This window comes from Oryzias latipes, chromosome 24, assembly GCF_002234675.1.
Source record: "Oryzias latipes chromosome 24, ASM223467v1".
Taxonomy (NCBI): domain Eukaryota; kingdom Metazoa; phylum Chordata; class Actinopteri; order Beloniformes; family Adrianichthyidae; genus Oryzias; species Oryzias latipes.
Genome location: NC_019882.2, coordinates 1,876,781 through 1,893,882, shown reverse-complemented (window position 1 = coordinate 1,893,882; position 17,102 = coordinate 1,876,781).

The following is a 17,102-nucleotide window of genomic DNA, read 5'->3' as shown; positions in this document are numbered from 1 at the left end:
AACACAACAGGAAATCACAAAACACAACAGGAAATCATGAAACACAACAGGAAATCACAAAACACAACAGGAAATCATGAAACACAACAGGAAATCACAAAACACCACAGGAAATCATGAAACACAACAGGAAATCACAAAACACAACAGGAAATCATGAAACACAACAGGAAATCACAAAACACCACAGGAAATCATGAAACACAACAGGAAATCACAAAACACAACAGGAAATCATGAAACACAACAGTAAATCATGAAAAACAACAGAAAATCATGAAACACAACAGGAAATCATGAAACACAACAGGAAATCACAAAACACAACAGGAAATCATGAAACACAACAGGAAATCACAAAACACCACAGGAAATCATGAAACACAACAGGAAATCACAAAACACAACAGGAAATCATGAAACACAACAGGAAATCATGAAACACAACAGGAAATCACAAAACACAACAGGAAATCATGAAACACAACAGGAAATCACGAATCACAACAGGGAATCATGAAACACAACAGGAAATCACAAAACACAACAGGAAATCATGAAACACAACAGGAAATCATGAATCACAACAGGAAATCATGAAACACAAAAGGAAATCACGAACCACAACAGGGAATCACGAAACACAACAGGAAATCATGAAACACAACAGGAAATCACGAATCACAACAGGAAATCATGAAACACAACAGGAAATCACGAACCACAACAGGAAATCACAAAACACATGAGATGCTGTTTCGTGATTTGTACATTTGTACCAGGATTTGTTGTATCTTAAATGTAAACGTGTCTTGCCCCTCTGGGCCGCCGTGCTGATGGATCTAAGGATGCTCAGACGTACCTCTGATGAAGTTTACAGCGTGGACGAGGATGGTCATCAAGGCCCTCATAGTAGGGGTCAAAGAGGGGTCACAGGCTGTGGGGGGGGGGCTTTCAGTGTCAGCTGCCAGGGCCTGAAGAGGAAACCGCAGTTAGAAGTGACGGAGCAGAGGAGCAGGCTGTCCAAAGTTATAAACATTTACTTACATCTGATTACTTTGTCTAATTAACAGATGGAGTCAGGTAGACCCACTCCAATGAAAATGTTGTTTTTGATGAACTTTTCTGATGATGGAGAACGTATTTGAAAAAATTTAACTCACAATTGCGTTTCTATGTTTTTTTGGTTTGTTATTCAAATGAACCAGTAACAGACAAAAAAATCATACTTGTGACGTAGGAAATAAACTGGGCGGGGCCACGAGCTCCCTGCTCTGCTCCATTCTGATGATCCACCGTCAGACAAATAGATCCACGAACGTCTTTGATTTCCTGGTCTGAGCTGGAAACTGGATCTAAACTATATGGCTGGACAGCTCTGATATCGCTCGCCATTTTTTTGTACCGGCAACGTAGGTTTGGGGGTGTGAGGGGCTGTAAGCTAGTGGAAGAGCGTGTAAACAGACAGTTCTCAGCAAAAGGGAACGGAAGGAGGGGGGGGTTGCTCTGTGGCAACAGTCCCATCCACACGCTAAAAAAAAAGTAATCAGAGCAAGAATGATTTTATCTGACCAATAGAATGACTGAGTGACAGCTGTTTATTTCTCGAGTACTTCCTGTTTGGAATCCCCAGGGAGGCGGGGTCACTCAGTCCAGTTCTCAGATGCAGTCAATGGTAAATCCCTCGTTTAAGGCTGTTACAGTTCAGAGAATCTGGTCCTTTTCACACGATCTGGACTAGACTAGATGACCAGAATTGTAAAGTGAAATGTTGAGTTGTTTTTTTTATAAAACCCTTTAAAACAAATTTTGCTGCCAATTAAAATTAATTTGATTGAATGACTCTTACTCTAAAGCCCACCCAAATATCAGAAAGATGGTTTGCCTGAAAATTGCTTTAATTTACGACTGAGATTACTGTCGTCACTGAACAAATATTGATGTCTGGAAAGATTTCTGTGACCTGGAAACAAACCATCACATTATGAACTTGAGTCTAGAAAACAGGAGCTCCAGCCAGATAGTTCTTAGCTTTGAAATTTAGACGGTGTGTTGGAGTTTCATCTTTTTTCCTTTGTGTTCAGAATCAGCCACAGCTGTTTTGGGGACTGTAAGTTCGGGAAGCATCAATGCCAAAGAACGGGCTCGGCCAGTCCGAGTGCTGTTGGTGGCTCTCAATGGCTGCAGAAACGATGGCTTGCAGTTTGAGAAACCCGTAACTGAAGCAGAATAACAAGTTTACCATTGAAACGACACCAAAAAAATGGAGAAATGAGTGAAATGTTCCTCATAAACATGTCAAACGTACCGCATCTACAGATTAGGATTGTTCTAAGGTACCTTTCTGTTGTTAAAGTCTGTATTTTTCCTCTCAATAGTCACCAGAGATGCTAAAATACAAAGTAAGCTGTAGATCCACAGCACTCATGTGCTCCATTTATCAACTCTGTACTAAATGTCCTGCTTTCCTCATTCCTACTACTTTGGCAGATTTTGTTTGGACATATTTTTGTTGGACTGCCGCTTTGAGGAGAGGCCTTCCTCCTCCTCTGAGATCCTCTGGAACAAAGCAGAAAATGACAGAACCACAAAAGGTGGTTCCATGTCTCCTTTTTTCATCTTCTTTTTAGGGCCAGCCGGGGAAGAAGCTTTGCTGTAAACCCTCACAGGGATTAACAAGAACAGTCCAAACATCTGGGAGGCAGAACAGAACTTCACTGAGCTCATCCTGGTTAGGGTTCCCTCACACGGCCCGACAGACCTCAGGAAACTGAGGGACAGAGTCCCGAAACAACAGCAATCACAGAAACAGTCCAGTCGCTTCAAATGTAGAACAACACCAGCCTTTTCTTTCTTTCTTCGATGACTTAGCACTATCCATTCCTGCTGCATGTCTACAGTACATCTTTCTTTTCCTTCTGCTTCAGGAAGAAGCTGCTGTTTCCCAACTGGTTTCTGTCTGATTTAGAAACCTTTTCAGATGTTCACCTCTGAACGCATCTGTTCGTAGTTTCCTGAGTGAGGATGAACGCACGTACATGAACGCACAAGCTGATTTCAGACTGCTGTGTTTAACCTTTGTGCTATCCTATGACCCCCCCCCCCCCCCTTCCATTGAGGTGTTCTCCCGACCATGACAAAGGTGGATAAAGGTGGAAAGATTTCATGTAATCCATGGACACCAGTGAAGATCACAAATCATTGAAGAAAAAAGGTTCAGAGCACTGTCTAGTGGGTCTAGATGACCCAACTCCCAATGCTAAAGTGCCTAGGATAGCACAGGGGTTAAATCAAAGACTGTCAAAGTATTTGTAACATTTTTATAAATCTAGAATCGTTTGCTTGTGTCTGCACATTTTTTAGGTTTTTGGCCGACCCCAGGTACGAGCACAGTTCAGAGACTGAAGATGATGGGCTATACTGTATGTGCACGTTTCTTCCGTTAAGACCGCTCAGTCTTTTCCGGTTTAGAGGGTCGGAGTTCTTTACATGACAACGGTTGAGTCGTTTACTAGATGTCTCCTGGAGCTTCCTTAAGTCAAACTAGATGGAATCTGACCCTAGAAGGACGTCAGGTGGGCAGAACTAGCAAACCTTATATAAAACCTGATATCATCAGAGTAAGCAAACTTCTAGCTGATGGTCAGCTTCTCCAGTTACCCATTGCTAGTTCAGAGTCCAGATCTTCATTTTCACTCAGGCTAAATCCAGACTCTGTAGTCGTGAATCCGTAGTCTCCAGCTGCCAGGCTGGACAACAAGAAGTGAGTTCCAGTCCAAAAGAACAGGGACAGCTCGTCTTCTAAAACGCCTGCGCCGAATATTGACGATACACTTCTTCTAGAGCTCACCATCTATTGGTGTGAAAACTGTATAAGGAGTTACGTTTAGCTAATGTTGCACATTCAGAGACACAGCGACGATAAGTTGGTTGTTTTTGGAAGACAAACGCACAACTCCAAACAAGCATGCGATGCTTTTCCACATAGTCCAAGACAGGTGTCATTCGACGTTCTCCACGATGCTGGATCTGCAGCACACCTGTCTTGGACTCTCGGTTGAATGTGTCAGCTGATTACAACCCTGTGGTCAGTTAGAAAAAGAGTCTCCAGTCCAGGAGATCTTGGCGTTCCAGACATGTTACGGATAAGATTTCTTCTGGCATCAAGAAAGAACTCAGATTTGTTGCATCTTAAGGTCATTTCCATCCCGCGCTTACAACATTAACATCAACAGGACACAACCTGGACCTAAAGTACTGTATCCGTCACACGAAGCTCAGAAAAATGTGTGAAATGTAAAGATCGAAGTAACACCGGGATGTTATATTCATGTTGGACGTTTATGCCAGCATCAAATCTAGAATGGAAACATTTTAAAATAAACCCATCATTACACTTTTGTTCTGCAGCCCATGCAGGAAATTCCTGTGGGTCTTTCAGATTCAGTGTTACCTTTGGACTACATTCAGGTGTTGATGTTTTGACTTTTCACACATTAGAGTGATGGAAGGAAGCCTTTGTTTTGATCCAATAATGTGTAATACTTGGTCAGGTGAGGAACCGAAACACTTCTGGCGCCCTACAGATATTCTCCAGGATTACCTCAGTGTTTCTCATCCCATCTGTAAAATATTTGAGCTACTTTTAACACTAATGCTGGAATATAAAGGAAAAAATGCATGAGATCTTTGCAACCTAGCCCCCATTAGGTAGACGGTAAACCTTTATCTTAATTACAAAGGGGGGAATCCTCTGTGGCCCGTTTAATTTAATATTCACCTCTTAGTTGTCTTGTGGGTTTTTGTCATTTTGTTGACTGACTTTTCCACATCGTCTCAGGAGAGAAGGATAATTAGAAAGCAGAAACTTGACACAACAGGCCGACTCTGGCATTGCCCCGGGATACGGCTAAATTATAGAGGTGGAGGTGGGATAATAATGCAGGGGAGGGTGAGGAGAGGGTGAAAGAGGGAGGAAGCGAGAGAAAAGTGGAGAGGCAGTAAAAAAAAAAAAAATGGAGGAGCGACAGGAGGAATGTGTTAGAAAATAAGCCACTGTCAGGCGAAGGAGGGAAAGTACAGCGTCTGGGTTAAATGCGTCCAAATCTTCATCTCTTTCACTGAGAGTAAGATTTTTGCCACAACGTCAGACACACTGATGCCTCCGTTATGTTTTTATTCAATTCAATTCAATTCAATTCAATTTTATTTGTATAGCCCAAAATCACAACAACAGTCGTCTCGATGGGCTTCGAAGTAAAACATGAAATCAAAAGGATCACGAATACAAAGAGTTCAATAGAAAAATACTAAAATGAACTAACAAACTGACTAAGCTATACTGGCATCCCTGCCCTTAGACCCCCCTTCGCGGTAAGGAAAAACTCCCAAAAAAACCGGATTCCGGAAAAAACGAAGAAACCTCAGGGGTGCCCACATGAAGGAGGGATCCTCCCCCAGGACGGACAGGCGATTTACCAGAACTCTTAGAGAAGAATTAACTTATCTAAATCTACAACTACATATATAAAAGTCCAGCAGACGAGCTTCATCCAGCCGTGGTTATCGGGACAGTCAAAGGCGCGAGTCGAGCCGGAGACAGGAACCACAGCCAGGTGTAGGAGCAGGAGCAGAGACGAGGTACTCGGTCAGGTACAGAGCAGAGACGAGCCAGAGATGAGCCAGAGGCAGGATCCACAGCCAGGTGTAGGAGCAGGAGCAAAGGCGAGGTAAACGGTCAGGAACTGGAGCACGGATGAGCCAACTGGAGTCTGGAAGCACTCCCACTCCCCAGGAGGGGAGAGGAAAAGAGGGACAATACATGAATCGCACTGCACCAAACAGAGGCATGGAGAACTAAATGATAAATTATGATCAAGAATAGAGGAGAGGAAGGGTAGAAGTAAAAAAGGAAAGAGGACAGAACCCCAGTGTACCATAGTTACCCCAGCTTCAACTTCTAGCAGCCTTTTAAAAGAAATAGTTATTATTAAGTTTAATTTAAACAAACTAACATTAAGTTAAATAATCTCTGAATACTAACTAGTCTGACAATAAGCCTGTCCAAAGAGGAATGTTTTCAGTCTAGCTTTGAATGTAGAAACTGAGTCGGCCTCTCTTACATGAGCTGGGAGTTTATTCCATAAGGCAGGGGCTTGGTGGCTAAACGCTCTACCTCCAACCGTACTTTTACTAATTCTAGGAACCACAAGCAGTCCTGCATTTTGCGAGCGAAGTGTTCTGATTGGTTGGTAAGGGACTATGAGGTCCTTAATATAGGACGGGGCCATTCCATGTAAGGCCTTATAGGTTAACAGGAGGATCTTGAACTTAATTCTAGAATCAACTGGGAGCCAATGGAGCGAAACTAACACAGGAGTGATGTGATCTCTTCTGCTGGTTCCAGCTAACAATCTAGCTGCTGCGTTCTGAACAAGCTGGAGACTTCTTAAGGAACTCTTAGGACACGCTGCTAACAAGGAGTTACAGTAATCCAGCCTCCACGTAACAAATGCATGGATGAGTTTTTCAGCATCACTCTTAGAAAGTATATTTCTGATCTTAGCAATATTCCGCAGGTGAAAAAAGGCAGTTCTACATGCCTGAGATATGTGAGCCTTAAATGATAAATCCTGGTCAAGTAAAACCCCAAGGTTTCTAACTGTGGAATTGGGGGCTATACTTATACCATCCAGGGAGACTATCTGATCAGACAGAGCATCTCTGAGGTTTTTAGGACCAAGTATAATGACCTCAGTTTTTTCTGGGTTCAAGAGGAGGTAATTAATTGTCATCCAGGTCTTGATGTCACTGATGCAGGCGTTCAGTTTCTCTATCTGGTCATTCTGGTCAGGCTTCATGGATAAATACAACTGCGTATCGTCGGCATAACAATGAAAATTAATGCTGTGTTTCCTGATTATGTTTCCTAGGGGTAACATATAAAGCGTAAACAGGATCGGTCCCAAGACTGAGCCCTGTGGGACTCCATAGTTGACTCGAGTGCACTGAGAGGAATGGCCATTTACATTAACGAACTGATACCTATCAGACAGATAGGATTTAAACCACTGGAGAGCAGATCCTCTGATCCCTATGTCCTGCTCTAATCTATGGAGTAAAATACCGTGGTCGATAGTGTCAAAGGCAGCACTGAGGTCCAACAGGACCAGAATAGAAAGTAGTCCCTTTTCTGAGGCCAATAACAAGTCATTAGAGACTCTAACTAGTGCAGTTTCCGTACTGTGGTGAGGTCTAAACCCCGACTGAAAGTCTTCAAAGTGGCTGTTGTCCTGTAGGTGGCAGTAAAGCTGCTTAACTACAACTCTTTCTAGGATTTTAGAAATAAAGGGCAGGTTTGATATCGGTCTATAGTTGGCCAAGATGCTAGGATCCAAACTGGGCTTTTTCAGAAGAGGTTTAACAACTGCATATTTAAAAGACTGTGGCACGTAACCCGTTTCCAGAGAGGCATTTATCATTGTTAATATGGGATCATTAATTAGGGGAAAAGTTTCTTTAAAAAGTCTAGTGGGAATTGGGTCTAACAGACACGTTGAGGATTTGGAGGACGTAATAATTGATGTTATTTCCGCTTGATCCACAGCAGTGAAGCAGTCTAATGTTACAGAGGTTTCTATCTATTTTATAAACAGAATGTATTTCTCTATGTATAACAAAAGGAATTTAAGCTTAAATTAAAATAAAAAAAAAAACTAAAAACTCCATGTGATTTAATTAAAGACGCTTTTGTGACCATTTAGTAAAATGCTGTTGGTCATTTTAAAAAGCAGATCAGTTTGTTACAGGTAATTTGAATTACACAGAGAGAAACTGAACCATTTTTACTGTTGATTACTCTAAAAAAAGCCAAGCAGGACAAGTTTCAAAGTACTAACTTATATTATATCTATATGTACATATAGACATATTTAGATTTTAAATCAGAAAACTGGTCAATTTGACCCAGAAATTAGGGTTGGGAGAGTTAATGTCAAGTGAAAAAACAAACAAATAAATGAATAAAGTCAACTTCTGCTGGACACTATATTATTACTGCTATGTCAGAATTCCCTTCATACTTTTTAACCTCCACATTTATAAAGCCTGTTAATGAAACCAGGAAAACCTGGATGATTTATGAAAAAAGGGTTTGTTTCTGCAGGTGTGCTACGAGTTCAAATCCAGGGCAAATCCTAAGGCTAAACGCTGCGCGCTGTGTCCTCTTTGGGTCTCCCTGCGCCTGGAAGATCCAGCGTTGTGTCAGGAAGGGCGTCCGTCAGTGAAAGCTGAGGGATCAGCCAAAAGGTGAACCACAACTCGACTTTCTGCACTATTTTGCTCACCAGTTTGTTGAAAAGTGGGAGGAAATTTAGATCAAAAGAAATGATTATTTCACAGCTGTTTAAGACTAAATTCGCGTTGAAACGTAAATCATTTCAAGAACAATTCTGGTTCTTTGTTGTAAACAATCAAGTCCTACTTCTCAGTCAAACATTCACTGACATTTGACTTCATGAGAGGAAACACCCGCCTCATCCCATCTCACCTGTCAGCAGGTGGACGGCAGCTGTTGAGGGCGGAAGAGGATAAAGTCTGGGAAAAACGCAAAGGAGTCAAACTTATTCCAGTAGGAGAACATGTCTGATGAAAACCCATCAGCTGACTCAGGAGGATTCGGGCTTGACGAAGAGCAGCAGAGGTCGCGTTGTTACAGTCAACGGCCATTTTTGTCTACAAGGCCAACAAACCCCGCGGGCGTGACATGAAACCGTAGGCAAACACAGCACATCAATTCATTAAAACACATGGAAACAATAAAACCAGGAACACATCTGGGGAGCAGAGAAAGGCTCCAGCACTCAGGTGGATTGACAAGTGCTTTTGTTTTTCTGAGTGACTCACCACAGAATCCAATAAAAATGACCTGCATTGTTTTCAAAGGGAGCATATTCTCACTGTTACGATTTCTCATCCAAAGCCTTAATTAGACGTTTAAATTCAATAACCTGGAGCTTTACTCTGGTCTGTTCGGCACCACAACAAAGTGCTTTGTAACTGTTTTCTAACGTAACCCTTTTCAAAACTACAAAAAGTAAAGCTCATGCTTTTATTGAACATACTTTGCTCATCTAAAGTCGATATTTTGCTGAAAAGATTCAAAAACTCAGCTTTTGCTCACCTAAGGACAATTTCAAGTCAGCCATTTGTATTCATTTAGAAGGTGGAATGCTGAAACAGGACACTTGAAGTTCAGCTTTTAACCCCCCCCATAAATAAACTTTTTAGGGGTTTACAACATTTAGAAGATGCATAAAACTGTCCATAACCCTTGTGCTATCCTAGGCACTTTCACATTGGGAGTTGGGTCATCTAGACCCACTAGACAGTGCTCTGAACCTTTTTTCTTCAATGATTTGTGATCTTCACTGGTGTCCATGGATTACATGAAATCTTTCCACCTTTATCCACCTTTGTCATGGTAGGGGGAACACGTCAATGGAAGGGGGGGGGTCATCTAAGATAGCACAAGGGTTAAACAAACTAGATCCCCCAGTTTTGACTAAAAGCACAAATGAGACAGTGACTTTATGGACCCAGCAAAGGCTTACAGACTCATGTGACACCATTGACCGTCTCTGAGAAGTGAACTGAGTGGCCCCGCCCCCTTGGCGTTCCACACAAGAAGCCAAAATCCCATAGACTACAATAGAGAAATACACACGGATTACTCAGTCATTCTATTGGTCAAGTTCCATTCTTGGTCCTTTTTTTATATGTTCTTGATAATACTCATTTAAAGCTATTAAACTTATACACAGACCAATCAGATGCCTTAATAAAAGTAGGTGGAGCCTGCTGGCCACCACACTCAAACCGTTAAACAGATTTCGTGTAGTCCGCGTTCACGTGGTAGGGGTGTGGCCTTCCAACAAGCTCATGCCTGATTGGTGAAAGTGGTTGCCACAGAACCATCCACTCACACTAATGACTGCTCACTGCTGTCTGGCTCCAACATGGCGCCGTCCGTACTGCAGAAAAATGGCGACTGAATAGATTCCATTTAATTGGAGTTTGAAGTAAACCATTTTTTAAACTACAAACGTCCAACTGAATTCCAGACGAATAAGCTTTGGTCTTTTTAAAAAAAAATTATTTCAGAAAAGAAAAGGAGCAGATGAACTGAGCTTCAATAAAAAGATTGTCCTGATAAATCTGAACATGAAAAGCTCTGCCCTTAAATCCACCTCCGGTCCGCTGTCCAGCAGTCAAAGGCTGGATTAACGTTCTTTCCAGACGGAGACGGTGGGAGGACAATGGGAGTGAGGGTTTTTTCAATACCAACTATCTATAACATCCATTCTTAATTTATTTTTCTTAATTCCTGACTCCATTAGCACTTCCAGAGAGAGATCACAAAGAGGTGAGGAATGCTAATCCACAAGAACAAACCTTTTCTTGAAACTTCAGAGGAAAGACATCTTTTTTATTCTTTGGAGAAAGCATTTACAGGGTTTGGGACTTTTTTCTTTCCTTTCATCTGATTCTAATCCTCTATTAGAAAGGGGAATGTAATCTAAATCAGGTTTGTTTAAAAAGAAAAACTACATTCATTTGGGATTTTTTGATCTTTTCCTCCATTCATGAGACATTTGTTCCTCAGAAAAGCATCTATCCCTGAAAAAATGTGTCACGTCCGTGTCGTCTGCCTGTTTTCACGTCTGCTTCCTCACCCCCCCCCCCCCCCCCCCACCAAAGAAAAAAACAAAAAACTAGACACATGGTCCAGATCAGGCGATGTACTGGGAGGATAAATGACCGTAAAATTTCTTCTTTAATGGATGTTCACTCTGAATGATGCACTACGGGGAGTTCTCCTTAGAGGTTCCAACAGATGGCCTATAGAGTGAAGAGCTCATAAATCCATTTGAATAATTGAAAACACCGATCTGCACAGGCGTGCACACAAACATGCGCCGCTGCGAGAGCGAAACGGATGTGTGGTCGTCTGGCCGGCTTGGCTTGTTTAATTACCCCTCTGTGTTTTTCGCCGTGCTTGGGTTCAGGAAGTGTTCCTGCATGTCAGGCGGGGTGGTGCTGGGAGGGGGGGGGGGGGGGGGGCACGCCACATCTTACAGTCTGAGGCTGGCCTCCGGGGTCCTCAATCACAACCCGCAAACTCTGCAAGGAACCCCCCCCCCCGTCAAACAAGTCCACACATTTACTGTAGATCCATTCAATCCTGGAGCTTTACATCCAGCCGTTTGTTTAGAGCCAGATTCCAGCTCAGGCCGAGACGTATGGGATCTAGTCGTCTACAAGTGGATGCATCGGAATGGAGCAGAGCAAGGAGCCTGTAGTTTGACCTATAACTTCTCTTACAAGCTTTGATCAACAGCTGCTCCCAATTCACAACAATTTTTACAAAGAAAGACATAAAAAAAGTATTTTACCATAACTTTCTTTCTTTATCAAGAGAAAAATACCACAAGAAGATGTGAAAAACACCAAAAATAGGATTTTCATCAGAGTTTGTCTTTAGCCTGCAGCAGCTCCAATTGTACCACCTGCACTTTAATGACATTGTTGACTTCAATTCAAAGTTTTTGTCATCTGTAAGCACCGGATGGTTTTTTCTGCAAATTTTAAATTAGTCACAAACTAAAAGCAAAACATGCAGTGGACAGACCATCAAAGCAACGCTCAGCCTCACACCTGTAGGTGTTTTCCAGTTCTATTTGAGGAGAATTTATAGTTTGGGGTCACGAACAGGAAGTCCTTACCCCAAAAATACAAATCCTCCACATACATCAATGGCGATTCTCTGAACTCTGGCAGGAAATCAAGGGTTTGAAGGGTTTATGATGGGTCCGTGAGAAAAACGGAACCAGGAAGTGAACTCCCCTCAGCTTGGCAACCTGATCCCGAGTTTGTGAGAGAGTCAACACGCTGTCAAGGAGTGTCAGTCGGGGGGAGAACCAAAAGAGTCTTTATAACCCCCCAGGGAAAAGTCTCCCTTCACTTAAGCATGTCCTCTGGTCATGGTTGCATGTCTCAGGTAATCAGGTTTCCCTCCCCAGCTGGGACCCCAGTCGGCTCAGGACCGCTGATGCTTTTGTAATTTGTCAGGAAAACCAAGAACGGTCCAGCAGATCCAGACCAACACCTTTCATGTTATGGTCCCGTTTGGCAAAAAACAAAACAAAAAAAAACAGTTTCTCTGGTTTTATGTCCATGCCTGCAAAAAAAAAAAGTTAGCTCTTCCTATTGGTAAATCAAAACTTTTTTATCATCTGTTATAAACGCCGCCTCTAAGAAAACAGCAGTAAAGACTGATTCATTTCACTCACCTGAAAACTGCAGTGAAACAGCCTTTTTATGGAGAGCCCAACAACTAAAATGTATTTTTAAATATTTGGGTTCTTTGTTTTTTTTGTGGCTGCCATCAATTGCTGCTACCAAAAATGAACAAAGAAAACCCAAAATTGTTTGACATGTTTTTGTGTTGAGTGATTTGACCCTCAGGGCCACCGTAGGTAATGCATCGTGAGCACAAGACGAGGAAAAAGTAAAAACCTACCGGTAGATCCTGGCCAATATTTCAACCCAATTTTGAATTTTTGTGTATTCAAGAACTTCTAGGGGGCGTCACAGCTTCCATCTACCCCTCTCCTCTGCATCCTCTTCCCGATTCTCCATCTTTTATAGATGAAGAGTCCATGAACATCTTCTTTCCTGGTATCTCCAACCTCATCCTTTTACAAACTTCCTCACTGTTCCGCTTCTCAATGTTTCCAAACCATTTCCATCTGCTTCCCTCCAAAACATCTATGAGGATCTGTTCCAGTGGTGGATTCAGTCCTGCTCATGTCCATCCTGGTCACTCTCAAAGAGAACCTCAACATCTCCTGCCTCTGCATCAGAGTCTCTAAACCAACAGCATGACTGCTCTCTCCACTGTCTTCTACGCCTTTCCTCCATCATGCTCCACATGGTCCTTCTCTGTTCTTCTCCAGACACATCCTCAAAACTTCCTCTGCGTGAAACCCTCCTGCTGCTCTCAAATGCTCTGCAGGTTTTCATTGTGGGACTCATCCGTTTGATTGCTCTGTAGTTTCCAGGATGAAGGACATGAAGTGAAGCTATTGGAGACAGAAAAACACAATGAGAAGGAGCAGGTTAAAAAGCGATTTACCATTCGTCCCACTCAGAGGAGTCTTGAGGGGTCATTACAGACACTAAGTAGCCTGGCTCCCTCCCAATACATACATGAACATGCAGTCGCTTTGCCAGAACAGCAGAAGACGGGACGAATTCATGAAAAAAAAATCTGTCCATTTTCTTTTCCTCTAAAGCAAAAGTAACAAGTGATGTCAAAAATGTTCATTCTTCAAATGCTTAGAGACTTTTTCTGTTCACAACAAGGATTTATGTATTTAAAAAGGATTTTGCTTTTTTAAGAGCATTTATTTCAGTTTTGCAAACAAAATGTGTGAACTCAGAGCTGGAACGTTTCCTCGTGTTTTTCTTCACTAGAGATGCTGTGTTTGCCAGCATTTCCCTAAACCTGGACTCTCTATCCTGCAGTTTTAGAAACTTTTCATAAATGTGTTTTATCTTTTATACATTCATTTACTCAGTCAGTCATCTTCCGCTTATCCCTTTTGGGGTCACGGGGCTGCTGGAGCCTATCCCAGCCACTTATGGGCGAAGGCAGGGGACACCTGGACAGGTCGCCAGTCTGTCGCAGAGTCAGAAGAAATTTATAATAAGATTATCCATCGGGGAGATTATTTATTTGGTCTACTGGAAGCAGTTTGTTCCAAGACTCTTAGGAGGATTGTTCTTGGTGGCGTCCAGTTTTAATGTTAAGACAATGTACAGACGCGATCAGAGGTCCTTGGACCATTTTAACCCCTTAACGCCTGATTGCAGTTCCAGCTATGGAAAAAAATCAATTATGTTTTTCTTCTAAGCTACAATTAGGTCATTCTAGAGCCAAAGTGGTTTGTCGCATATTTGCAACAACAGTCTTTAGCATCAGATGGCGCAATATTCCGCCATTTTAACACAAAATGATTTCAAATAGCTAAACTTTGAAGTATTTGCATCCCATCAAGCAATCAAGAATTCAGCTTTGACGTGTTGATGATGTAATCAGTGGGTGGTGTCCAAACAAACATGGAGGAGAATCTTATTGTTCTCCTCCTGAACTATATGATTTGTTTCATTTAAAAATCCTCTGATTTATTTCAAAATTTTGTTTTTTCCCTCCTTGGACTAATGCGGGGACAGCAAGTCGTCAAACTGGTCACAGAGAAACGGAAGTACCGCTGAAGGTTATAGTTATTATAGTTTATAGTTATTATAAACTATAATAACTATAACTATGTCAAATCAAAGCAGCAGATGTGGCAGAAAAACCAAACTCATTTCAGATTTCTGTTGGTAAATATTCCTCTGCAGAATGCACTAACTTGCATTTAATCACTTAAGGCTGTTTGTATTTTTTTTTCTTTTTACAAATTTCAATGATGAAAAGATTCATCTTTAGGAAAAACGAATATCGAACATATTAAAAATTAAGTCAGCTTTAATGAACTTGTTAATAACTTTTTTATGATGTCATTGTTTTTAATTTATAATTGCCCTTGTCAATCCCTCTGAGTACAGTTAATGAAACCTTTCCCCCATTCTGCCCCTCATGTACCAATGATTTCTTTACAGGGCTGTCTCATCTTTTTTAGTGGGAGAACTTGCACCATTGGTGACTGATTAAAAACGTTTTTGCCCCTCTGTGTGTCTTCATAAGTGCTGCCAACAAAATTCTTAAATGAAAATGCGGTGAAAGAGACGAGGCGGCTGGCAGTCAGCTGACTTGAGTTACAGGTCACGAGGAGGTGTAGCGTTCTCTAAAACCTGAGGTTTTGGCATTTTGTGTTTCTAGAGTATTAAGTTTTCATTTCCAGAATCTCAAACATCCATCATCTCGCAGTCTAAAGAAAGAACCCCTTCTGAGGGGGGACAAAGGGTTAGGGTGGGCGGCATCTGTTCACTTACCCGGCTCCTGAGGGAGCGGTGAGCTGCGGTCGCAACCAATTCATTTGGGGGGTTTGACCTCTAACCCCGCCCAAGAGTTAGAACCAACGAAAGAGAAGGAAACCCGACGGTGTGGCTGTAGTTCCCACACTTCAGGGGGACGAACAGGCTGGGGAACCTAGGGAAACAACGAAAACACATTACTCTGACTGTATGCAGCGCTGCAAACACTGAAAACCAGAAGGGGAAAGTTCAGGCATTAGTCCCAACGGTCCTTACGCGTGGATACAGGTGAAACATGGTCAAACCTGTACGGGGTAAGCAGGTGACCCGCAGGAACCATCAAGATCTCAGTGGGTCGGTAAACCCACACAGAGGAAATGTTCACGCACATTTTCTTCTACTGAAATAACTTTTGACATTCAGCAATGGTGTTTTATAGTCTATAGCAGAGCTTATTGAGCTCTGAGAACCAAGAGAACAAACTGTGTAAGGAGCATAGAAGGTTCCATTCAAGGACACGACGCAGGTTTTGAGTTCAAATCCAGGCTGAGTCATACCAAAGACTCTAAAAATGGGCCCAGTGCCTCCCTGCTTGACATGCTGAGTGTCAGGAGGGGTTGGATTGTCGGGTTAAACCACCAAATGTTCCCGAGCGCTGCTCTGTCTGCAGCAAACAGCTCCCCCAGGGGGAGGGGTCAAATGCTGAGAACAAATTTCACACACCTAGGTGCCCCTAGGTATCCACAAATAATGACCCAGAAATGTACAATTGCCTATTATGGTTTACATTATTGTTCAAATGTAACAAACAAAAAAAATGCAACTAGAGGCTTGTACATTCTTACACTTAATAGGACTGTCTGTTTAACGTTTAAAATGAAACCTTCAGATGACGAGAATGGAGGCGCTCCGCAATTCATATTACAGAAAAGAAATACTGAATGATAGTTCTCCCCTCCACCGTGCCGCCCCGTGGAAAATGCCGCCCTGGGCGACCACCCATGTTGCCTATATCAAAAACCGCTGCTGATAACGGGACTTTAATCCCTGGTTTCACGAACTCATTCAGCTCCTTACTGATGGTAAACAAACTATAAACAAAAATATAACGAGACACATTCATGGGCAAAAAGGCATCAGAATCAGTTTAAACTTTAGCAAAATGCAAAAGCAAGAAAAAACAAAAGACTTATGTTGTCCATTCATTTACCCTCCAAGAGGTTCATTTTAGTATTTTCCTATTGAACTCTTTGTATTTATGATCCTTTTGAGTTCATGTTTTACTTCGAAGCCCATCGAGACGACTCCTGTTGTGATTTTGGGCTATACAAATAAAATTGAATTGAATTGAAGAGCATCATCCATCTAATACCATGGTCACTTCTGAAAGAGATAATCAATTATTGACACTTTAATATTGGTATTTTTTATGTTTAAGTATTTATTCACAAAAAGCAGACTGTGATATGCAGCGTTGTCATGGCAACATCTGCTGCAGTTGAGTAGTAATTATGACAATTATAAACCAGTGATGAGAAGTGGTTTATATGCCAAATCTCATCATCTTTCCGCTTTTTTTCCTTCAGATGATGAATCCAGCACTCATTAAACAAGGTCGTTTTAGCATGAATGTAACGCAGAAAAGATATTTTTCCCACAATGTTTTGATTTTGGAGAAAATAATGCCAAACAGAAAATGTCGCTGTGAGAAAAACACGTTCAGCTCTACGAGGTTTAGAGAGGAAATCTTGATAAATGATAGCCGTCGGTGTTAAATATGGTTTCCTGTCATTTTAAAAGGCTTTTTGTTGTTTTTTCTATTCACAGTCTAGGAGCTGACTACAAAAAAGTGAATGTAAACACTAAAATGAAAAAATCTAATTAGAATCAATAAATATTGAGCCAAATCCTCATATATTATTTCAAGAAAACTTCATTTTTATAGATCTTCTGTTTGAAACGTGCTTTAAAGCATTCACTACCACACAGAGGAAATAATCGAATAACCAATAAAACTCAGCAAAAACAAACATATGACCAAAAACGTAAACCAAGTACGT